This window comes from Protopterus annectens, chromosome 1.part1, assembly GCF_019279795.1.
Source record: "Protopterus annectens isolate FY-2018-M chromosome 1.part1, PAN1.0, whole genome shotgun sequence".
NCBI lineage: Eukaryota > Metazoa > Chordata > Ceratodontiformes > Protopteridae > Protopterus > Protopterus annectens.
This window is the reverse complement of record NC_056726.1, coordinates 1,179,722,194-1,179,749,225: the sequence shown is the minus strand read 5'-3', so window position 1 is coordinate 1,179,749,225 and position 27,032 is coordinate 1,179,722,194.

The following is a 27,032-nucleotide window of genomic DNA, read 5'->3' as shown; positions in this document are numbered from 1 at the left end:
CTTATAATGTTGGCAATACATAATATGGGTGGGGGTGGTTACAATACATAATCCACGGTGAGTGGTGTTCCCATTCACATTATTTTACCTGTGTTTACAGACACAGGTGTTTGGGCACCTGTCAGCAGCTTATAATGTTGGCAATACATAATATGGGTGGGGGTGGTTACAATACATAATCCACGGTGAGTGGTGTTCCCATTCACATTTGACTATTTCCTGTATTCATTCATATGAGGATTATTATTTTGGACATGAATTAACTACAGGTATGCAGTAGTACAGTGAACATATGTGAAGGTTTGTTACAGTAAAAATGTACGGAACTCTGTAATACTCGGGGACTACCCCACATCCTTCACAACATTTCATGCTAATGTACATACTATTATTCTGTGAACTTTCAAAGTTTGTAGCAGTATTTACATCTGTCCCTATTTGTCCACCCATCATTTTAGGCTTTGTCCAGATTTTGTTGCTGTAAAAGGTTGAGAGGTGGTGTTGGTATGTGATTGAGTTGAATATATACTGTCGATAATTCAGTGGGGATTAGGGTTGCCACCTCTTCCTCTTTGCGAAGGGAAGCCCCACTTTGGACAGTTGTGTCCTGCGATGAAACCTAAGACATGGCAAATGTCCTGTGATTTTAAGACATAAGTATATTTCTTATTTTCTTTAATAGTTGCATGATACAGGTATTTTGTATCTGAAACAAATAACAATTATTTGGGATAGCATAAGCAATTAAAATGCTATGAAATAAGCTTTTATCTTGGCAAACAAGTGTAATTCTGTCCTTTGCACTGGCCAGGGGTATGTTTTATCCTGCATATTCTCACATTTCTACAAAAGATGTCCCACCTTGGGCATCTGAACAGGTGGCAACCCTAGTGGGGAGACCTGCATGGTGGACAGGTGTTCCATCCTGCGTAGTATGTTTTGCATGTCTGTCTAGAAACTGAACAGTACCGTGACTACACATACATGTTTTGTCCAGATGTGTACAGTACTAGACACCGTGGCATGTAAACAACTCTGATGTTTCAACAGGTTACTTATCCCACACGGGATGTACACACATTTTGCCAAAACATGAACGAGCGGGCATTTGGATTTACATAACTGTGATGGGATGTTTACAAACGTGGGATACATATTTGCAATCCTGACACTGCCTAGGATGATACTTCCTACTACATATGGGGAATACTCGCTATGTGTAGGTGTCTGACGCATAAGGCTGGTAGCTGGATTTGGTGGACATTCGGACATGGGTGCTGGTTATGTGCTATACAGGGGATGTTGCATATTGCATTTGCATGCATGGGTTCTGCATTTGGATGTCTCGGTTCCGCATATAGCATCCTATGTGTATGTGCCGGTTACGTTCCAGTTCATGTGTATAGCACATTTTAATATTCATATGTTTGTGTGAGTTTGGTATACAATTTGGACTGTCAGGTTTCTTTACGGTTGTTATATGGCCACAACTGCCCAGCTGTGTACTATCACTACCACTGTGGGACTGCTGGTGACCCTGCCCATGGGGCTAGACGTGTGTATTGGTGGCGCGCTGACATGATGTGCTTCACTTCTACTGGGTATAACTACTTACAGTACAGTACATTACGGACACATGATTTTAAATATCATTTGTTCCATGGACGGAAACTCATATTGTGTTGCATACATTTCTGTTTGGTTCTCAATTTTGTGTGGCCGGGAACTGTCTTGCATGCTTTGCATACGTTTCATTATCCACGGACACTGATAGGTGCAATTACTATTGCCGGCAGACTATAATATTCAGCAGTTTAGGTTGCTCATCGACAGCCGACATTGACACGCCTCCGGGTGCAGCTTAGTAACGCCCCACGCACTTGCGCATGTGTCCTATGCATGTGGATGTGGTGGCATCGCACCTTCATTAATATGCATATGGTGCTACTACACCATATATACGCCGCATGGCCGGTGCAGGCCTTACACCGGCCTTGCGCCGAGCTTCATGAATCCGGGGGTATATCTAAACAAATGTCCAGATATACATACTTCTCTTGTTCAATTATACTACTCCCTCTTAGAAATAATATTAGAGAATAACTTATTTCTGTTTAATCACAGATACTATAAGCAATTAAGGGGGTAGCTATGGGGTTCTGAGTAGCTCCAACCTTTGCTAGTAGTAGTAGGCTGATGGGAAAAAAATTTTGAGAAAACTAGATTTTTATTGGCGGTTTGTTGATGATTTATTTTTTATCATAAACCAATATCCATCGCAACTCAGTAACACAGATCACATCTTGGCTAGTATTAACAGTTCTAATTTCTTAAAATTTGTGTTAGGATGTGAAGGACAAACAGTTTGTTTTTTAGATGTACATTTAAATTGGGACACCGGTAACAATAAATTTATAAGTAAAATCCGTCAAAAGAGTACCTTTTCCAACAGTTATCTTGACTACAGAAGTAATCATCCTAACTATATAAAAAACAACGTACATAGAGGCCAGTTTATAAGAGCCTCTAGTATAACAAGTGAAGACAATGACTTTTTGGAAGATGAAAACTTCATGATAAGCTAGTAATAATATTGCAAGAGGAAATGGATGGCAAACTGATAACGAACTCATAGTTAGTATCTTCACCAAGGAGAACATTCTCAGTACGGCAGCATCTACCCCTTGTGGGAGTAGAACCCACAACCTTCTGCATCAAAAGCAAGTACACAGCCTGTTGTGCTATAGTATTAACTTGGCAAAGCACTAAACTTCTATTCCCCTGCAGCTCTCAGTTCCTTGTAAAATCTACTCAATACTCAACTGCATCTCAACTTCGCAGCTCAAGAAAACTGGAAAAAGCCAAAATGTATTGGGGGGGGGGTCAAAAGCCCAAAAACAGGGACACATTAAACATTGCTTGTATAATCTTGGAAAGTTGCTAGAATAAAATGTTGTGTTGCCACCATATATTTTACTGCCAAGGTCCCTGAGCAAAAAACAGTCAGAGTAACATACCACTACGCCACATCAGCTGCTTTGTAAAAGAGAGGAAGACTGAAACTTAAATGGCTATCATTTAGTGAATTCAGTTCTCACCATAGCTGTCAACCTCTTAGTACAAAACACCTGGACAAACCCAGTAATGAGGGAATACAGCCCTCAAACATATTCAGTGAATTCAGTTCTTGCCATAGCTGTCAACCTTAGCACAAAAACCTGGACGAAGCCAATAATGGGGGAATACAGTCCCAAAAATAGGGACAAATTTAAAATATTCATCTTATAAACTTCGAAAATTGCTAAAAAAAAAAGGTTGTGCTACTATGTATTCTGAAGAACATGAAGTTGGAAATTAAAATGCCGGTCAATTTTACTGCGGACAGAACAAAAACAATTTTCAGCAGAGACACAGGGATTAAAACTGCAGACACATCTTTGTAAAATGGCAGGGCACCAGAGCAAATCCACACAAACACAGGCAGGAGATGCACACTCCACACAGAAGCCACCCCAACCAAGAATCAAACCTGAAAACCTATAGCTGTGAGGCAACAATACTACCACCACACCATCAATTATGCAATGAATTAAACATTCAGAAACCTGAAGTCTGAAATTCAAATGCCTGTCAATTTTACTGCGGACAGAACAAAAACAATTTTCAGCAGAAACGCAGGGATTAATACTGCAGACACGTCTTTGTAAAATGGCAGGGCACCAGAGCAAATCCACACAAATACAGGGAGGAGATGCAGACAGAAGCCACCCCAACCAAGAATCAAACCAGAAAACCTATAGCTGTGAGGCAACAATACTATCACTGCACCATCAATTATGCAAGGAATTAAACATTCAGAAACCTGAAGTCTGAAATTCAAATGCCTGTCAATTTTACTGTGGACAGAACAAAAACAATTTTCAGCAGAGACGCAGGGATTAAAACTGCAGACACATCTTTGTAAAATGGCAGGGCACCAGAGCAAATCCACACAAACACAGACAGGAGATGCAGATTCCACACAGAAGCCACCCCAACCAAGAATCAAACCAGAAAACCTATAGCTGTGAGGCAACAATACTACCACCGCACCATCAATTATGCAAGGAATCAAACATTCAGAAACCTGAAGTCTGAAATTCAAATGCCTGTCAATTTTACTGCGGACAGAACAAAACCAATTTTCAGCAGGGATTAAAACTGCAGACACGTCTTTGTAAAATGGCAGGGCACCAGAGCAAATCCACACAAACACATGGAGGAGATGCAGACTCCACACAGAAGCCACCCCAACCAAGAATCAAACCAGAAAACCTACAGCTGTGAGGCAACAATACTACCACTGCACCATCAAATATGCAAGGAATTAAACATTCAGAAACCCTTAAGTCTGAAATTCAAATGCCTGTCAATTTTATTTAACATTTTTAATCAGGACAGTCTGACTTGGAACAAATAAACAATTTTCAGCAGAGGCCCAGGAAGAAATAATGCAGACATGTCTTTGTAACATGGGAGGACACAAAAGCAAACCCACACAAACACAGGGAGAAGATACAGACCCCACAAAGAAGGAACCCCAGCCAAGAATCAAACCCAAGAACCTGCAGCTGTGAGGCAACAATGCTACTACTACACCATCAAATATCAAGCATTGTAACATTTACAAACCACAGATATTATGAGGAACAGATCAGATCGAATATGAGGCAAAAATCTGAAATTTATTTACAAATGGTGGTGGGTAGGGAACTCAAGTCTTTAACACCTGCATACAGGGTTCAAGTCTGAGGTATTCCCTACCACACCACCATAAGCACCTGGGGCATTTTCACACACACACACACACACACACACACACACACACACACACACACACACACACACACACACACACACACACACACACACACACACACACACACACACACACATGTAAAGCATAAGCACCATACACAAACTCCAGTAAAGCATAAGCACCATACACAAACTCCAGTAAAGCATAAGCACCATACACAAACTCCAGTAAGGTAAAACGCACCATACACAAACTCCAGTAAGGTAAAACGCACCATACACACACAAGTAAAGCATAAGCACCATACACAAACTCCAGTAAAGCATAAGCACCATACACAAACCCCAGTAAAGCATAAGCACCATACACAAACTCCAGTAAAGCATAAGCACCATACACAAACTCCAGTAAGGTAAAACGCACCATACACACACAAATAAACATTGTAAATTAAAGGTAAAAAGCACCATACACACACAAATAAACATTGTAAATTAAAAAGCACCTTACCTGAATATATCCAGCTAACGTACATCCTTCCCGCGCAATACTGAAAGACCCGCAAGATCCTAATGCTCCTGCCCGACGAGATCGTAATGCTCCTTCCCGACGAGATCCCTAATGCTCTGTCCCGAGTCCTGCTGCTACTCTTGCAGTCCGGACGCGACCCATAATCCTGGTGAGTCTGTGCACTGTAAAAGTGCACAGACGTCTCCTTGGTCCCCCTATGGGGACAGCCGGACTGCCTTGAGCATGCGCATAGACCGACAGTAGTCGGGACTACTGCGCATGCGCGAAGTCCGCGAATTTCAAAAAATATTTTTTTTTTTATTTTTCATTTTTCTTTCTATTTTTTATTTTGAGGGGGCTGCAGTCCGGCAGCCCGATGCCACGAGCCGCCCCTGTGTATTACCTAATCTTTAAATCTTATTAGCTTAAAATTTGTTAAGCCCCCCCCCCTTTTTTTTAGTCAAACTTATAGACGGGCCTCCGGGCCTTAGTTTTTCTATAGTTCCATTTTTTAGTGTGTGTGTGTGAGTCAGTCCTTTAACTTCTCCCCTTCTCTTAGAGTTTGAGTGTGAGTTGTGAGTGCTGACTGTGTTGACTCTTAGTGTCCACCATAATGTCTGAAGACACTAAGATTTCAGGATTCAAGAAGTGTGACTCGTGCTGTCAGAAGATGTCTCTGACAGACGGTCACACTTCTTGTGTTTATTGTTTAGGACCCTTGCACCTGCAGGACTCCTGTTCCATGTGTCACGGATTTAGTTCAAGAGTCCTGCAGGAGCACTGTAATAAGTTGATTTTGAGGGGTTTATTGAAGCCCGATGACTCCCCGTCTAAGTCTGTCTTGGGGAAGTCGCCGAAGCCCGCCAAACCCTCGGCTCCAGCTTCTGAGTTGATAGCTGGCGGAACCGAAAGTGCTCTGACATCGGCTCCAGCCGGATCTGATGCGAGCAAGACCTTGCCCGCTCCAAAACCCTTTTCGGAGCTGACAACAGTGCGCAAGTGCTCTAGATCACCCTCAGTAGAGTCCGTTTGATCGGCTCCAGCATCGCCCTTACTGTTGGAGCGAAGTCATAGGACTCATTCTTCCAGGTCTTCCAGGCTGTCCGATCATGATATTGAGAGGGTGGTCAGTATACTCCTCAAGTCCCAGGCACTGGCCCAAATAATCCACAGCCCATCTCATCAGACTGTGGCTCCCTCAGTACCACTTTTGATTCCTCCTCCGAATCTTCAGTTGAGTTCTGAGCCGGAGTTTGTCGGAACTGGGACCTTGCCCACATCGGAGCCGATACTATCACCTTCAGCTCTGATGTCGTTGCCTCCGACCTCTTCATTGGTGCCGTCCGTGGAGAGGTCCGGGCGCTAAGACTCCATCGTCAGCTCTGAGGGGGCGAGTGGCATCGGACTCTTGTCCGACCCCGTTGTCCCTCTTGGAGCATCGACTCTGGTTATTTCGGCCCCAACATTATTCTCGGAGCCTTCTCTGTCAGCACCGGGAGTGGTCCTGGTTTCCTCAGAGCCAGGGTTGTCTTCGGTGCCTGATAGGGGAGCCTTTGAGGTGATGAGGAGTGTGCTGAATCCGGTGTCCGCTCCAAGGTTGGTTCCTTCAGCTCCTCCCTCTACAGTGCCTGTTACGGTCTCTGGTCATCCTCTTGTAACTGATAGCAGAGATCCAAAGTGCAGGGTACCCACTTTGGGTGTCTTTTCCTCGTCCGAGGCCTCCCCTGAAGTTTCAGGGGAACCCCCTAGGAAAAGAAAGTGCAAGAGGAAGCACGTGGACTCCCCCGAGTCTCTCAGTTTAGACACTGACTTGGATGAGTCGAAGGGTTCCCCGAGATCCCCCTCTGAGGATGTTTCCTTTTCAGACATCCTAGAGATCCTAAAACAGAGGGGGAATTGGTCCACCCTCAAACCCTCCGAGGACGAGTCGGTTTACCTTGATGCTTTTTGGTTTTGCCCTTCCACCTCCTGGGTGTCCCCTGCTTTCGACCCACTGATGGAAGTAGTAGCCAGAAAGGCATGGGCAGCTCCTGACTCGATGGAACCTACCTATCTGTGGTTGGTTTGATGGCTTTGTTGTAATTTAGTAACTCTTACACCATTCAGCTTCAAGGAATTCTTAATTATGGATCTCTGTGGTATTTTACAAGGGCTTTCGGCCGAAAAAGATAATTTAGAAGCTTTTGGTTTAAACAATAACATGGGGCAAAATTCAAACAACATTTTAAGAGATGGTCAACAAAGATGTGGGGCCATTTTTTCGAAACTAAATAGACACATGAAAACCTTACGTTCAAATGTTTGGCATTTGAAACTGTTTAAGGCATACAAGATCCAGGATATTACACCAAGGGGACTTAGGGTCCGTTTACAACCTTTAGTTGCCAATATAGATGCTGAATTATCTAGGGAATGGGCAGAGGCCCAGCATCAGGCTTCTATGCACTTTGTTGATTGTCTATCTAGATATTATGACAGAACAATACAGACTCAACTAACAGAGATCCAAATATTATGTGATGAAGCTGAAAAATTTAGCAAAGAGGGGTTTTACCCACAATATATCTCCGACCTTGCCAAGGATTTATCCTTATTAGAACAACAACTTATGAAGCGAAAAATTCATAATTTTAATAGAGACCTTATGGATTTTGATAAAGGCAAACCGTTTGTCAATCAAAAGACAGTTAGATTTACTGATCACACTAACACATACAACACTAGTAGGAAATGACCAAGGTCCATTTTAAGACACAAGCAGGTTACATCTGATGCAACCTCTGAGGATGATACATCATCTGCTACTGATGGTGAGGTTTCCTCACGCCAGGCGTCCCCAGCTGCTAAAAGGAAACAACCCCCTTTAGATCCAAGGGTAGGAGGGGGGTAGAAAGCACCAATCTAGACTTAGGGTCTCCAACCCTACAGTGTCTACTACAACAGATGGTCAAATAACTGACAACGTTTTTAACATTTCATTCTTTGATCTTTCTCCTGTGCACATAAGACTACTCAATAAAGGTCTTAATTTTGTTCCCAGTGCACCTGTCTCTGAAAATCATTTATTACAAGATGTAAATGACTTTTGTAGATTACTTAACCTTTGTTTATTTTTTGCAGATTTTCATACTACTCAAAGATTATCTGATTTTAGATTTGGTAAATCTAAGTTCATTCCACCTATGAATAAACATGTCTCGATATTGAGAGATTGTGTAATGAAAGACTTACATTCTTCTACTTTGTATGAGCCCAAATCTAATAATCTTACCTTAGCTGAAAGAATGGCCCTGTCTAAACTTAAGGATAACCACGATATTGTTATCACCATGGCTGACAAAGGTGGTGCCATTGTAGTCATGGATTGTACAGCATATACGGAAGAAGCCTAACACCAATTATCAGACTCCAGTTACTATATGGAAATGGTGATTGATCCTACTTCCACTTTTAAGGTGGAAATTGACTCTTTTTTGGATCTGGCAGTGGAACAAGAAATTATAACGGAGCAGGTAGCCAAACAACTTAAGGTGGAGGAACCACTTCCACAATATTTATATTTGCTACCTAAAATACATAAGGACCCTCTCAACCCTCCGGGCAGACCGATTGTGTCTGGTAGGGGCTCCTTAATGGAGCCACTGTCAGCTTTTCTTACGCACCATTTGAAACCATTATTAAAACAAGTCAGATCTCGCATAAAAATACTACAGAATTTTTAAACATCATTAATGACTCTCAACTGGAGCCTAATTGGTGGCTCTGTACATTGGATGTGACATCCCTATACACCAGCATTCCTCATGATGTGGGCATTCTTGCAGTTTCATATTGGCTATACAAATCTGATTTGTATTCCACAGGCTTTAACAATTTTTTGATCAAATTAACTGAAATTGTGTTACGTAAAAACATCTTTTACTTCAAGGGAAAAGCTTACTGGCAAATCAAGGGTACTGCTATGGGTGCATCATTTGCACCTCTATATGCAGATCTCTTTATGGGATATTATGAACAAGCATTTATATATGATGTTCAGAGGAATGTATACATTCAAGATCTAGATATCTGGCGTAGGTATTTAGATGATTGTTGGATGGTGTGGCGTGGAGATTGGGACCAGTTGGGTGAATTTGTGTCTTATTTGAATAATATCTCCTTTGGCATTAAATTCACTGCCAATATTGAGCATGATAAGATTGTTTTTTTAGATGTGGTTGTTACTAGGCTTTCAGACAACACCCTGGCCACTTCTGTTCATTGGAAATTTCCGGAATACAATACATTATTACATGCCAGAAGTTCCCACCCACGCCACATCATCCGTAATATCCCAAAATCTCAGTTCATGTGTATTAGACACATTTGTTCTTTGGAACAAGAATACTCTAATTGTAGCCTTGATTTGTCAAACAGATTCATTAATCGTGGATACAATCAACATCATCTTTCTTCTACTATGCAAGAAACCAAATGTTTGACACGAACAAGGTTATTGGAATACAAATCTAAAGAGAGGGTAGCCTCTGACCAATTTTTTGATCAATCTTTGAGATTAGTAACGACCTATGGGACTAACACTGATAGGTTTAGAGACATTATCAATCAACACTGGGACATTTTGAAGTCACATGATTTTTTCAACACGATCCTACCTGAACAATGTTCATTCTCATATTGAAGAGGACGTAACATCAATTCATACCTCACTCATTACAAAAGGTACATTCCTACCATTCCACTACAAACTACATTATTTGGGGACATATTAATGGGTTGCTTCCCATGTGGCCATTGTACTGCTTGTCAACATGTATCCAAAACAACTGAATTTACAAGCAAGAATACTTCTAAGGTTTTCAACATCAGAATTTTCGCTAACTGCAGTTCAGATTGGGTGATTTACTTAGCAACGTGCACCTGCTCTGCTTTTTATATAGGCCAAACATCTACGCCTGTGAAATTTAGAATAGGGGAGCACATGAGTGCTATTAGGAATAAACGTCTTAGTAATGCACTGTTCAAACATACTATTGATTACCCATCTGCTATATTCAAATTTGTCATTATTAATAAGATAGCATTGCATAGGAATTGCAAAGCAGTTTGGCATACTAAACTAAATCATATGGAGAACATGTGGATTATCAAATTAGGGGGTTTGTTCAGGCCTGGGTTAAATGAAATAGAATAATACTATAGAATATTATATATAATTTGTTCTGTCCTTTGGACTTTTTTGAATCATTAGATTGATATTGATTAGATATACAGGTGGTCAATGTGATAATTTACCTATATGATGCTTAACATTGATTGTTATGTATACAATTTATTTATAATTACAATACATTCATATTTTGATACACAGGAATGATACTATGGCATGGGATGTTACTTGAAATTTTTACTTTTTTACATTTATTTTCATTTTCCAATCATTATTATTTTGAGTGGACTACTGTGGTGATATGTGGTGTATGTCCCTTTAAGAGCTGTATTATATAAGAGCAGGAAATGGTGAAGATTTTCTAACTTTACTTTTTGAGCATTAAAAAAGGCTGCTTTAAACCAAAATCGGTTTGCTTATTTGTAATGGCTTATTAGCTATTACATTGGTTTATACACATCTTCAATAAAAGCAAGTTTTAGCAATCCTCTACGTGCTGGTTCGTTATTGTGGATTTTCATGGCTTTTGTGACCGTGCACATTGTCCTTCGTGCGTGAACTCTCTGCATCTATATAAGGCTATCCTGACCTCATAGTTGGCCTTATTTGATTTAATTACACTTCTGAGTTTTTTGTTTATTTGCAGAAGAGAGCACTTCTCTTTTAAAGGAGTTGCTCTTCCTAATTTTGCCCATGAGTTTTCTTTTTATATACCTCTTCTAGGTGAGGATTCCACTAGTGGATTTTGTTTTTAGTGTTTGTTTTGGGTTTACTTCTAATGGGTACAGCAGTCTGTATACAGCCATTCACATTTGTATACAAACTCTGTGAATAATTCTGTAGTAACTGTGGTAGCTGTGGTCTTGGGGTTAGGGGGAATCCTTGAATTTTGACAGATTATCACTTAATAAGATGAAGTCTGCCTTAAAACACTTACTAACTACTGGTGTAGCTGTGTTTCCAGGGTTTATTTTTACTTCTAGTTTTAGTGAGAATAATATAAGTTAAGTTTGCTCTCAGAGAAATTATTTTAGAGCACAATGCTTTTATTTTCTCTGATAAGTACTATCTATATACAATGGACTGGTGTAACTATGGACACAGTATGTGCACATAGCTATGTTGTTATTGTATTACTGGGAGTTAGAATTTGTATTTAATGAGAGGAATAGGTTTTTGAATAATATTTTACATTACAGACAGATTGTTAATGATGTATGTTTTATTTGGTCTGGCTCAATTGAGACCCTTCATCAGTTTGTTGAAAATTTGGAGACTACCACTACTTTTCTTAGGTTCACTATAAATGCTCTGATGAGGTTATAGATTTTTTTGATGTCTCGGTTTTAAGATCACCCCATGGTATTGATATGTTTCTATAAGGAAAACCATGTAGAAAGAACAATTTATTACATGATAAAAGCATGCATCCCAGACATCTAAAACAGAATGTCTTGAAGGATCATTTTTTTAGATCTGACTGACTGCATACAAAAGACAGTGATATGTATGCTCATTTCTATGTTTTAACTAATGGCTTTAATGAGAGAGGTTACAAACAATATGATGTTTCTTGGGGCACAAAATGAATCTGTATTGAACAGACATACTAGGACTAGACCATTCTTTTCTGAGGCTTAGTTTGCCCCTGACAGCACAACTGACGAGGTCAACTGTAATAGAATGTGTACTACCTTCACTGCTGACACTCAACAAATTTGTGATATCATTAAAAAACATTGGAAAATATTAATGTCAGATATTAAGTGTAAGGAGCTATTAGGTGACCATCTACATTTCACCTTGAAAAATTGGTAAATCTCTTAAGAAGATGTTGTGTTACAGGTTGGCTACAGCATCACACAATGTTATGTCTAATAGAATTGGGATGTTTCCATGCAGGGGTTGTAGTATATGTAGGCATATTAAATCTGATTTTCATTTTTTTCACCATGACATGGATCCGTGTCTTTGACTTTATGTTGTATGCTGATTGTAGTACAACTGATATTGTTAATTTAGCAGTCAATCTTTTTTATGTTGGCAAGATCAACAGATGCTTAACAGATCATATAAGAGAAAATCTATATAGCATTCAGAAAGGATACACTAAAAACGCTTTAACATAGTTTTAAGCTTATGGTGTTAGAGATTGATAGAGAAAGTATGAGGGGATGTGACAGAGGAGGTTAAGAACATCTACAAAGTGTCTTGAAATTAAATGGATTCTTATCTAACAAGCTGTTAAGGGGAATGGTCTCAATGAGTCTGTACCTTTAAAACCTGTATTGTGGTCATGTAAATAGAAGCATTAGTATTTAATTGTGTTTTAGTATTTTTTTAATCTGGATTTGAGGAAGCACCTTGGTTTGGTATGAAACCACTTATCATGTTTATATTCTATTATTAAAGTTTATTGTTTTAGCCCACCTATTGTCTGGCTGGCTCATTTATTTATTTAATTTACAGTCAAAAAGTTGCAGGGGTTCCTCTGCTTTGATTTAAGCACACCCAAGTCAGAAAATACAATTTCTCAAAGATATGGGGTGGAAATCCAAATAAGAAAGCTCATTGTTATTTCATGTAAATCTGGATATTCATTTTTCATTCTTATCCAGAATTTCAAATCACTCATAGAATTAAAAGTACATTTCAGCCATTCTGATGATAATTCAGTAAGTTGAAGGGTTTCTTTTATGGGAAAGGGCTGTCTCTTTGTGTTCAACAAAAAGGTTCACAATCCACATATTTTGCCTCTGGGTATCCACCTCTTCAGGATCATACTTTTTAAATGACAACAACAATATCTTCAAGTGAGCTGCAATAATATTTAAACCTGAATTATGTGAATAGAAATCATCTGATTCCATAACATAATCTGAATATGGCTGAAACATTTCATTGTTTCCTTCTACAATCATAATAAGCCAGAGTTTGAGGTTCTTTTAGATTCAGTCTTGTTCCTGGCATTAAATATTGCTGTATCTAGACCTTGAAATTTTAAATTCAACTTGTTTATGCAAGAAAACATATTGCTAAGATATGCCAGCCTGCATACCCATTTTTTTATCTTGGAAATAATGGGGCAGGTCCCTTTTTTCAATCGGAAACAGCTCAACTTCCTTTTAGAGTTCATTTAACCTCTTGAGAACTTTACTGTGGGACAGCCAATGAACTTCCTAATTAAAAAGAAGATTCTGAAGATCACAGCCCATTTCATTGCACAATGCTTTTAGCAGTCTTGCATTTAAAGCACTGTTTCTATATAATTAATAATTTTAACAGATTGAGACAGGACTTCATTAAGCTCAGGTGCCATTTTTTGGAGGCCAGGTTTGCATATGAATGTAGTAATGCATTGACAATAAGGTATTGCCCACCATATCCTTAATTTTAGTGATTAAACATGATTTTCTACCTGTATGATAGGCAGCGCCATCAGTACAAACTCCAACGCAATTTTTCCATTTGAGACATCTCTCTTCAATGAAACCATTTAAAACATGAACATTTCACTGTTGGTAGGGTGTGTAGGTAATTCAGAAACACTTAATGTCTTCATTCGTGTCACTTTCATCATAGTCAATATATCGTACATATGTAAGTAAAATGCTACTATTCTGAATATCTGTAAATTCATCCAGTTTGCAATGAAAACAATTTTGATGTTTTCATTTTTTTCAGTGAGGTGTGTTTCTGTACCTTCTGCCATATCGGATAACCACCTTTCAACTGTATTATTCAATAATGGGAAGTCTTTAATTTTGCTTGCCACAGACTGGCTTAATGCTTTATTACAAGCAGCAATCAAAGAAGGCTTATTGAGTTGTTCACCAATGGAATATGGATTTTTATAATTAGCTATCTGTTGTTTGTTTTTTTGGCTTTTCCCGGTTAGGGGTCGTCTTAGCGGAACTCCGGTCCGCTAATGATTGGCAGTAGATTTTTTTATTGTGCCGAGTTGCCAGCCCATTGCCCAACCTTCAGCAAAGGCATGCCCATTCACACATGTCTTTCAGTGGCCATTCAACAGCGGGGAGGACATGTAGACTCCACACAGAAGGCACTCCAGCCGAGAATCGAACAGGAGAACCTCTTGCTGTGAGGCAACAATGCTACCGCTGTACCACCACGGCTTCTGGATACTGTCAGAAGTGAAATGTTATTGGTTGAGGATTGGGAAATCATTTTTATTTTAAGTGCATCTCTGTTATGCATAAAGAATTCAATGGGTTTGTTGATTAGATTGGAATGTTTTGTGTTGAGATGTTGGGTAAGTCACAGTAACTTCATAGTTGCATTTCCCAAAACAGTACCACGAATGACACTTTGATGTCATGGCAATTGGTCAGTGTCAGGATATTGTATGAAACAAAATTATAAATAGCTGTCCATGTACTTACAATTAAATGCAGACTTTTTCCTCTGTGTGCTGGTAGTTTCCCCTCCTTTTGTACATCCTGGAGATCACTCTGTAGGCTTGAGGTAGATTAATCACTATTTGTTGTGTCACAAACACCTTCAATACAACATTTCTTAGCTCCAAAATTAAACAAAGTCCCTTGTCATATCCCAGGGGTCTGTCTGATCGGTCCACCAGCCTTACTGGTAGAGAGTTCTGTTTGGTAAACTTTTGCATTATTAAGAAGTAGAACTTGGACCAATGAACCTCTACTAACCACAAGATTTTCAGACAGTGCTTATGTGAATCAACAATTAAATGCTAACTGACAATTAGGCATATGTTTACTAGAAAAAATGCAAATCAGATAATAAGCAATAATCCAGATTTAAATGACTAATAGATGGTGAGCTGTAACTTGCTATTCCTGTTTTGTAATAAAACTTATTGGAGGAGATTTGAATTTTATTTAACCTTACTTATGTTGTTGCAAAATCGAATACACCATCCAAACAATGTAGTAGAAAACTGACAATGAAATAAAGCAACATTAATTGTTTTATGAAGTCAGAGTTATGCTGACTGCATGCATCCTATACTAAAACTTCTCTTGCATTAGGAGGCACTGCGTATGGCCTTCATGCAAACACCACCCCCAGTAATGTTTTTGAGATATTTCCCCACACTAGATCCAGTATCTATTCAAAATAATGTGTTAGCAGCTGGAAACAGAAGTATTAGGATAAAATATATGGGTATCAAATATGCCTGTCCACAAAGACTGCAAAATAAGTTAATCCAGGAAAATCAACCAGCCCACTCAAAAAAAAGTGATGTGCTTACATAGCTCTCAAATGTCCAGATTTTCACAGGATGCCCAGATTTTTGCCTCGTATTTTTGGTATTCCTCATAAAAAAATTATGCTTTTCTGGCAAATCACTGGGATGATCTGTGGAGTGAAGTTTCTAACAAAATAATGACATGAATTTGAGTTTCAGACTTCATACCCTTCAAAAAATGAATGTTAACACAATTTATTAATTAATTAATTAATTAATTAATTAATTAATTAATTAATTAATTAATTAATTTATTTATTTTTTGTCTTTTGTTAACTGGGCTAATTCAACTTGGCTGGTGATTCATTTTCAGTGGAGACCTGAGGAGAAAAGCTCCAGAGAAAAAATAACAATAACAAAGTTACATTACAAGTAATATGAATTTGAAAACATAACTACATACATTCAAGCCATAATGGAAATTAACAAAGGATAAAATTCAGCAAAAACAATAGCTAGAAATTACTAGAGATAGAAACATGTAGTAAAATGTGGATTTACAATAAGTCATCAGAAAAAAATAAGCCCCAAAAACATCTTTAATGAATATACCAAGTTGGGAGAGAGGAAGAAGAGGTATTAAATAGAAGGGGTGAAGTTTAGCAGTGTGGGGGAATGTTTAAGAGAGTCAACATAGTGAAAAAAAAAACAGTTATGAGAAGAGAGAAGGGGAGTGGGAAGTAAAATAGCTATGGAGGAGAAAAGATATTTAAGTTTAGTATTGCTCGGTGGTACAGCTAAGGTACCACAGTACAGTTATTATAAAGTTATATTAAAGTAAGGAGCAGAGAAATGTTATAGTCTAACAATTGGGGGAGTGTATGTTAGGTAGGGTGGTCAAATCCACAAAATCAGAGAAGACGTTCCAGAAAGAACTAATAACCACCAAAATAGCACAAGTGGAAGGATGACTCCAACTTCAGTTTAAGAGGTTTTATATAGAGACAACAACTATGAAACACACATACATTATTTCTGTAAGCTATCTGGATCTCATTCATTGATATATTTACACATTTTCTTTTATCTTGTAGTAACTTCAACATCTTTGTTTCATACATAATGCTACTCATTAGTACTATCCTTCCCCCTTTATCAGGTTTCATTACCTTTAAATATTTATTTTTCTGTTAAATCATTTAATAGTTCTCTTTCTGCCACATTCAGACTGGGTGGAAACTTATTATACTGCACACCCTTCCTTAATTCTCCTTCTAGCATACACTCAAAGTTTTTTAGTTGTGGATGTAGGGGTGGGTTAAAAGTACTTTTTTGTGTAAAACATCCCCTGCCTTTGGGTTCATGTCTTTACTATTAAAAAATATTTCAAGGTTTTTCTTGTGCAAAAACATTTTTAAATCTATAATCAAACAACTAGTCTCACACTTTTTCCTAGAGACAAAATTTAAACCTTTCAAAAATAAATTAAAATATGTCTTGTTGAGTTGCACATCACTATAATTAAAATGTTGTAACCTTTGTGGGTTATCTTCACTAAATGTTGTTATACTCATCTGTATTGTGTACCTCATCGATAACCTCCCCCTGCCTCTCCCCCGCCAACTGGTTTGTTGGTAGTGTCCATATTGTTTGTTTCGTATCCTTTCGGACCTCTGCAGGGGGGGATATTCTAAAGGGGTTTCCATATCTGGAGGACTAATGAATGAGATCCAGATAGCTTACAGAAAGAATGTATGTGAGTTTCATAGTTGTTGTCTCTATATAAAACCTGTTAATCCGAAGTTGGAGTCGTCCTTCCACTTGTGCTTTTTTGGTGATTATTAGGTAGGGTGGTGACAGGTGCAGGAGGGAGAGCTAGCAAGGTGTTTTTTCAATCCTCTTTAGAAATGAATCAAAGATTGGATAGAGTGTATATTAGTTGGGAGTTTGTTCCAAGTATGAGATATGGAGCAGGTTTCAGGGAGAAGGCTGAGTGGAGGCAGGTGGTGGAAGGGGTGGGAGTTGTGATTGGTTATTATTGGGGGAGTTAGTTTGCAGATAGAGTCTATGAAGTAATTGTTTAGTAGAGTAATAGTTTCAATAGTTGTATGAGGGAAGGGGATGGGGATAGAAGTTTTCCCCAGATGGAGAAAATTGTTCATTGTATACCAATATATTTTGGGGTTAAAGTATGGGTAGATTGAGCTTCTTGACAGAATTTTTTCTTGCTACAGATAAGTTTTTTAGTAAGGTTTCTTAGTTCTATGAATTTAAGGAGGATAGAAGAAGATTTTGACCTTACAGTTGTTTCTAGCTAGTGTTTCTAAATTTCATACTTGAAAAGGTATCTTTAGAGAGCCAGGGTGCAGGATTAGATGTGATCCTAATTTTCCTGATGGGTGCTAGGACAATTAGCATGTTTAAGAAAATATTGTTAAACTCAAAAACAGCCTCATTGAGAAGAATGTTATACAGGTGAGACCAATTCACAAGAGAGAGTTGGTTGTTAAAGGTTTCTGTGTTGAAGTTGGATGGCTGTGGCAATCTCTATAAAGGTACGTTTTTGAGGCTTGAGAAGGTAGTCTTAGCACTGAGATAGGGAGGTGACTGCTGAAGGAATCTGTTAAAGTGGTGGGATTTTGGTACTGATTAGGGTTGGAAGTTAAGATCCAATCAAAAATGGAGCTGGTGTTTTTATTGATGTGGGTGGGAGTAGAAAAAAAGTTGACTGAAACCATAAAGGTTAATACTAAGGCTAGGGGAGTGGGGGAGAGTTTATTCCAATCAATACTGATATCACCTAGTAAGATTTCTCATATGATAGATATTGGGAGATCCAGGATAAAATAGATTCAAGAACTGCAATATGGTTTCCAGGAAGTATATAGATAGATACTATGGCAATTTTTTGTGAGGGTTAAGGTGACAGTTGAGAAACATAAGTTCTGCAGGGAAGAAGTCAGGAAGGGGTAGGAAAAAGTGAGAAGGGTTAAGCTGTTCTGAATATATGACAGCAACACTTCCACCTTTTTTGGAAAGTCTGTCTTGCTGGAAAATGTTATAGCCAGTGGTAGAATTTGTGAGTTTGTGATATGATATTCAAGCCAGGTTTCCAAGAGAAGTAAGATGTGGGGAAAGTGGTAGGTTACCCACACATGTAATTCTGTGATTTTGTTTGGGAAACGTTGTAGGCTTACTGAGTAGATAAACAGGTGTTTAGTTGGAGAGGTGGGGAGTTGGTGCCCAATAGGTGAGGTGGAGGTGGTAAAGCTGGAGGAAGGGGATGGACCAGGATTAGGGTGGATGTCCTCATCTGGTATGAATGTTAAAGAAGTAAATTTGGTTTAGAGAAGTAAATGTTGTAGGTAGTGGGTTTGAACTTATGTTTAAGGGAAGTGAGAGAAAGATTGAAATGTTTTAATTTGTGAAACTGAACATAGGGGGTATTGCAGAGAGAGGGTAAAATAGGGAAGTGCAGGGTTTTATTGTAGGAGGATGTTACTTGGGTAAGAGTGGGTGATAGTGAAGGTTATAGTAGGTTAGTTTACTAAGATGATAACCCAGAGAGGAAGAACAGAATGGGATTTAAGAGGAAATCCACTAGCATGTTATTATTTTATGTGGGTATATTTTTAAGATAAGGAGAGTGAGTTATTGATTGCAGGGAGATTTTGTAAAAAAAGTTAAGAAGGTATATGGAGGAGCAAGAGGTAAGGGGAGGGAGAAAAAAAATTAAGTAATAAAAATCAGGGTTAAACAGAGGTGGACAGATGGAAATTGATTTGTGCTATAGAGCTAAAAGGAAGTGGGAAGAGCGTGAGGTAGGGGAATGGAGAGCTAAGTAGGGGAGGGTTTAGTGATTAGGGCTAGATATGTATAGTTATTGGATAATTTAAGTGAGGTGGACGGCTCTTACAGGGAGGTTAGAGTATATGTTTTGAGTATTCAGGGGTGGGTAGGAATGGGGATAGGGTACGGGAGCAGAGTGAGCCCAAGAGTAGTGAGCGCGAATGGAGCGGGGCTACACCAGAAACTGTGGGTCAGCATCAGAAACAATCAGTTAATGAGTAGTGGCTATTAAAAGCATAGAAGAAGTTGCCTGCAGCAATTTCCAATGTGAATGGTTACAAAGTAATTTAGCTGGTGGGAAAAAGTTATAGTGGAGTTGCTCTTAGTGGCTGAAATAATAAAAAGAAGAGGTAGGTGGTGTCACCAACAGTTGACAACAAGGACAAGTGAGCATTAATTAAAACTGTATAACTTTGCACTTTGAAGCATTGCAACACAATTTGCCACTTCATTACATTCTTAGCAGTCTTATTGAGTCTTTCTTATGCCTTCTTTTCCATTTGCCATTGTTGTCCCAGTATTTGCACAATCCATAAAAAGTAATCATATTTTAAATAAAATCACTTTGGCAAACATGTTAAATCAGACTATATAAGATTCCTCCATCATATTTTACCTTCTTAAGTGTAGATGGGAAGAAGGAAGAAGGTTATTTTTAAATAGGCTTAGCCATCCAATAATAACAGCTGATAATTTTATTTTATTTATTTATTTATTTTACATTTGTTGACCAGGCTAGTCTAGCTGGATATATGTCTATTTTCAGTAGAGGCCCAGGGAGAAAAGCTCCACAAGTTGTGACAAGTTTAATCAGAAAATGGCAATACAAGATTAGATTACAAACATAAGTAGTTATTACAGGTTTTACAGATAATATGAATAGAAACAGGAAAGTTTTTTTTTTATACTATAATCATATGAAAACATATATTTACAAAGTTTTCTGTACAGTGAAAGTTAACAAGGGAAAGGTAAAGGAAAAAAGTAAGGTTAGTCTGGGTTAGTGCAGGAGCAAAGCATAACTATGGTGTTGTACAGAAGTAAAATATCTGTAGACCCCAGCATCCCCCGGCCCCTCCAAAAAGGTAAGAAATCTACTGTTCTATTCTTTAATTTATTTTGAGAATGCTTCCACCTTCCTAAATTAACATAGTTCCATGTAAGAGTTTCTTACATTTGTTAACCACACAAGCACACTGAACATGTTTTGCTTCTTTCCAGTCAACTGTTAGGGTGAACAGGTTGATCAACATCATACATGCAACACATGGGAAGGGAAGGTGTTAAATGCTGTATTAACTATGTATCTTAGACTACAGACAGGAGGATATTAAAAGTTCAGAGCCTTAACCCAATACACTAATATTCAGACTCCAGAATTAGTTTCCTTATATATTTAGTAACAATATAGTTATCAAGAATCAAAAACAAAGCCCTATATAGCAAAAGATGGTTTACCTTTGCAATGTTGATGTCCACTTGTGTGATACTCAGATGTGCGAAAGTCTGTTTTCAAAAGTACGTATTAGCAAATGACAAAATGACAAACCCACAAGAGTGAATGCTAGTGTCCATTCGCTCTTTTGAATTTGGCATTTTGAGTGGAGATCACACTATAGTATGGATCAGTATATGCACCCTTTCTCTCACTGTAGTATGCTCTCGGAGTTAGTATATATAATTAGCAGGGGGTGTGAGCGGGTGCAGCCCCCCACATGGGGGGGTGCAGTGGGGCTTGCCCCCCTGCATAATGGTCATCAGAGACATCTGGAAGTGATGGCTGTTTCCCTTAAAGTTGACATTCCATGAGTGTGAACTTTTTTGAGTACCAGGCTTGCTTTTCTGAGCATTTGATGTCGTCATTTCCAACATTTTAAGTTGGATAAATAAACAGTCACACAAGTGTGCTGCGATTTTAACAGTAAACCCAAAAGAAACAGTGTAAATCAGAATTATTGATTTAGAACTTTATTTTATTAATTACTTAATTTATTTATTTTACATTTGTGTACCAGGATGGTCTGACTGGGTCAGAAATAATCCATTTTCAGCAGTGGCCTGGGGACAAAAGCTCCAGTTATAGACTGTAATGTACAAACTTTTGAAAGCACTATAGTATACAATTATTAAAGGCACAAATAACAGAAAAAGAGAAATACAAGTGGTACATGCATTGAGATAGGGCAGATAACTAAATATTTTTGCAAGTAAAAGATAAACATAGTATGTATAGTAAAATAGAAGTACCAGTAGTATATACATTGTGGTGAACCAGATGACTAATCAATTTTACAACTCAAACAGAAACATAGTAGGAGGTAAAACATTCTATATACAGTTGACTATCATATCGATGTCATAGATGGTAGGCATACCTAGGGGTAGGAGATGAGCAAGGTGAGACAGAGATATAAGAAGGAGTGGGAGGGAGGGAGTGTGGGACAGAAATAGGAGGAGGGAAGGTTTATATGAGGTAGGAGGAGAATACATTAATTTGTATCAATGTACATTTTCTAAATAATATTATGTTTATAAATAATATAACTGACTTTATTGTACTGTATTTTTAAACTAGTTAGAAGTGACTTTAGATCACTTTCTCATTAGAAAAGGGAGACTAAGGCAAACAGATCTAGGTCTATGTTTTATTTTCAGCTTTGCATTTTTGCCAATATTTTCGAATCAGTCCCCAACCATTTATCTATCTTTACTTTCTTGTACATATGTACTAATGTATATCTATCTTGATGTTTTGGGGTATATTACTATATGCTTAGGCCTTAGGCTTAGGCCTTACCTCTTCCATTTCTTTTACTTGGTTTATTTCTTAGTGTTTTGCCTTCATTTCTTTACTCTTCTAATGCTGTAAAATTTCCTTTCAATTTCTGAGCTATATCCTTTTAGAACCATAGTGATTCTTCCTTTTCTGAAACATACACATTTAAGTAATATTTGTAGACTTTTGTTTCTAGGATGGTAGCTTTCTTGTCTCCTTGTTTACTGCTACCTCTCCTTTGTTTCAGTTAGTTTTAGCTTTTCAGAGTCAATGTCCTATTTTTTCAAAGCCAGTCCATTTGAACTCTTTTTCTGACTGGATCAGTTTGACACTGGTGAGGTGAACAGAACAGACATAGCAAATTATCACAAGTGCATTTGAGACTAGCAGCCTAAACATATCTTGTAATTGTGCACAAAACCAGAGATTTATACTTGCCAATGAAGTTATATGACATTGTGCTTATAATTGGTGATGGTACCACCTTATCTCCTTCACTGCCTTTATACAACAGTGCCTTATGAAACCAGAAGCCTGGGGATTAAGGAAATACTACATCTCTTATTCTACATTTATTCCATCAGACACGAATGGTTTGTACCTGCACCACTCTCAGTAGGACAGGAAGAGTTTAGCGAATCTGAAACTGTGAGACAATCTCATTATAATGCATGTTCTATATACTTCACTTTTCACCCAGAAATGTGCAGTTTGTCTGATGTTTTGTAAGCAGGGCATAGTTTAAAGTGGAATTTCAATTTTTTTTCAGTCAAAGACACCTCTGAGTAATATTCTTCTATGTTTATAGCAGCACGGTTGAGTACAATAGAGCTTGTTTTTTTTTTTTCAGAACGTTATCAAAGAGGTAACTCAAGAAAGGCCACATACATGGCCATTGAAAGGTTCATGTCAAGCTATTACCCAAACAAATCCTTATCTTCAGTTTCTGTTTTTTCCTCTGCTCCCACCTTCTTTTCTTCTCTGTTTGATCATAATGATTATTCATAATAACATCACTGAGGCAAGTGTCACACTACTCTCTCTCTCTCTCTCTCTCACATATCCTGTGTCCAATTTATACTCTCTTTCATTTCATTATTCCTCAGTGAACCTCTTTGTCTGACTCTATATTCTTCTTAAAGTATGACTTCCAAAGGTTGGACTTTGCATTGAATGGGATGGTTACCAGCTCTCTACATCTGAAATATAATCCCCCCACCTTGTCTCAAGTCCAAACATCGTATTTATCTAGCTATCACTTTCCTTGGTAGAAAAGAAAAATGTATAACTTGCACAGTTATATGTGATATATTATTCTCTGGTTTTAATTTTATTGCATCAATTTCTACCAGAAAATATATCAGAAGTGCATCTTGATGAAATTTATCAGCTCTACTTTTTAAAGAATAAACAGTCTTTTTTAATTATATCTCACTTAATTGCCCATTCTTTACTGCACTATATGTTCAAAGACATTAATTTGTTTAATTGTTTCAGTTTGTTTACAGGGAAAATCTAACTTTACCAACATTAACCCTTTTCAGCATGGGCCTGGGGAGAAAAGATCCAAGACAGAAAACAATTTACAAACAATAGATGAAAAAACATAAAGAAACAAATAAAGTATCCATGTATATATGTTTGCAAAAATACAGTTTACATTAAACACAGTGCATGGTAAAAATATGAAGAAGTAGTTTGGATTATTTTTGTACCAGAGACTCCCCATACTCTGGAATAGACTGCCCATACATGTCAAGCAGAGTGCTTCCTTGGCCCTCTTCAAAAAGAACCTTGACGATTAGATGGAAGATAAGAAATTCACCCCAGGGATTACATCAGTCGCCCTGCTAGACAGGGGTCCAGGGAGTAAATATTGTGGAAAGAAATATCCAGGGAATTGTTATGGCTAGGCTTATAAAGGCCCTAGGGCCGATAGCCTAGTAATAACCTATGAACCTATAGGCTGCTTCTGTATATAGTGCACATTTTTAATATTTCTTACTGACAATTGCAGTCTCAAAAATACATCACTGGGCATCTGAATATGGTTTTCTGACTGTCCTGTTCCTATCATTTCTCAGATACTTCAATGAAGCTCAAGCAGAGATCAACTAATTAATCATTCTGTGTCAGCATCAGCAGAGCTCTTTCATTTTTAATCATTACTGAAATAATAATGATTGCAATTTATCAGTTCACTGGTATTACAACTTTGGAGTACTGTTCTCCATGATTTTTCTCAACAAAATGCAACAGTCAGTTGTGTTTCTTTTACAGACACTTCAAAGAAACTCAACACATTTCATCCTCCTTTCCTTTGACACAAAACAAAGATCATTTTTGTACAACCAATTTGTTATCTAAAATAATATAAATTTGCACTGAAGGAATCGTTCCAAAAATAAATCACCTTACCCATTCACAGAGGTTCATAGGTGTTTCCTAGGCTAACAACCACAAGGGCCTTTTTAAGCCTAGCTATGCATCCCAAATCTCTGACAAGTTCTGGTATCACTGATAAATATAAGCAGGGCCTTGAAAGATGAAAGATTTACAAGCAGGGGCCTGGAAGAGTAGCCATTTACAGGCTGCCTGTGTCCATTAGAGACATAGGTGCCAAACCAGGGATGAATTTCCTGTTCCTCATCCAACTGTCCAAGTTACAATTGAATTGGGATAAAGAAGAACTCTGCTTCACATGGATGGGGAGTGTGTTCTAGAGATGGGGTAGTCTCTGGGATACATACCTGTCTGCCAGCAGGCTCTATTTATATCACAGGATATGCAGGAGGTCCATCAGGGTGGGGTCTGAAAACGCCTTGTATGCCAGGCATAGATCTCCTGTCAACAGCCTGTAGGAGACAGAATATAGAGATAGGTTCTTGAGGTGGTCTGCATATGACATGTACTTTATGCCCTGTATTTTTTTAGTGAGAAACCTCTGTAGGCATTCCAGCTGTTGGATATGCTTAGTTAGGTACATACCAAAGTGGGAATTATACTCAATACCTGATGAATGCCTTTGTTTATAAGTTGCAGAACACACAATGATTTCCTCACTACTGTAGACACATGATGGTCAAAGGCTAAATTACTGTTTGTGTGTGTTCCCAAGTCCCTGACTACTGGATCAACTCCTAGATGTCTATTGTCAATGTGATAGTTAACAGCGGTGGATGACTTACCAAAGGTTACAATTATGCATTTCTTCACATTTAGTTTTAGTCCATGGCTCTGACATGAGTTGTTTGACTGTGTCAGCCATGCATGGAGAACATATGTGTCAATGGGGAATTCTATAACTGCTCCTAATTTGCAATCTTCTGCAAATTTAGTCAGCTAGAGGCCAATTACATTTTCCTTGACTTCACTGAAGTAAATGCCAAAAAAGGAGTGGTCCCAAGAGCAATTCCAGAGGGATATACGTCTTGTGACTGTTCTCATTGTAGAGGTAGACTCCTCAATTATACCTTTCTGAGTCCTGTTTGTGAGCCAGCTAGCTATCCACTGGGTGACATAAGGTTTTAAACCCAACCTCTTGAGCTTGTCTACAATGACTGAGTGGTGTATTGTGCCAAATGCCTTGGCCAGGTCAAGGTAGGCAGTGCAAACTGTTTGCCCTCATCCAGTACTTTGGTAATTTTCTCAAAGAAATCCTCCAGGCTGAGTAAGAATGACCTTCCCTTAATGAAAGCATATTGGGTTGTGTCCAGTGTCTGAAGGTTTCCTATGTCATTAATGGTCATTTTTGTGATACTTCTTTCCAAGGCTTTGCTTATGGGACTAGTGAGACACATGAGTTTGTAGTTTCCAGGGTCTGTAGATGACCCATCTTTGTGCAGAGGGATGACTGTTGCTGTTCTTCATTCTTGAGGCATGAAGCCTGTTTGGAAGCTATAGTTAAACAGCAATTCCAGACAGCCTGATAATTCATGTTTCATGCTATTTAGAAGGCATCCTGAGATATTGTCTGGGCCCAACTGTTGCAGTGTTCTTGGCCTTAGAGCACTGAGGACCCCTTCCCTAGTGATAGCATGAGAAGTTATATTTGATGGTATTTGCTGCGGGAAGGTTGAGGGGGAGATAGGGGTAAAGTTGGAGCTGAATTTGTCTGCCAATAGGATTGCTATATCTTCTGGCTCAGTATAGGTGGCTTCATTAACAATGAGCTCATCACACAATTGTGTATTGCCCTTGAGGTTGCAGACATAGTCTTGTAGTTGTCCTTGACCTGTGATGCCAGATTTACCTCAAATTTGGCTTTGGTAGACTTTAGTTGATCTCTAAGTTATTTGTTTAGTTTGATGAGGGTGTATTTATCCTGTTTGGTGCTACATCTTCTAATTTTTGCAAAGCTTTTCTTCCTTTTGTTCTGATTCCACCAGTATGGTTTATTTTTGGATGTAGTTCTGTACTCCTTCCAGGTGGGTATATGTGCCTCTATGCAGCTATTAACATGCTTGTATAGGGTTTCTGTGAACAGTTCTGCATAGGCAGCAGTGTTCTTGTGGTTTACGATAGCTTGAAATTTTGCCAGGTTCTCACTTAATTGTAGGAAGTTAACCTTAAAGTAGTTCCTGAATATTCCAGGGTTAGCTGGGGATCCAGGTTTTATTTTTACTTCAAAGGAGAACATTTTGTCATCTGACCTTACTAGAGATGACATTGCCCTAGGGTGTGTGCAGCATTTTCCCATATTAGTAAGGATCAGATCCAATATGTTTGTACCCCTGGTCAGTGAATT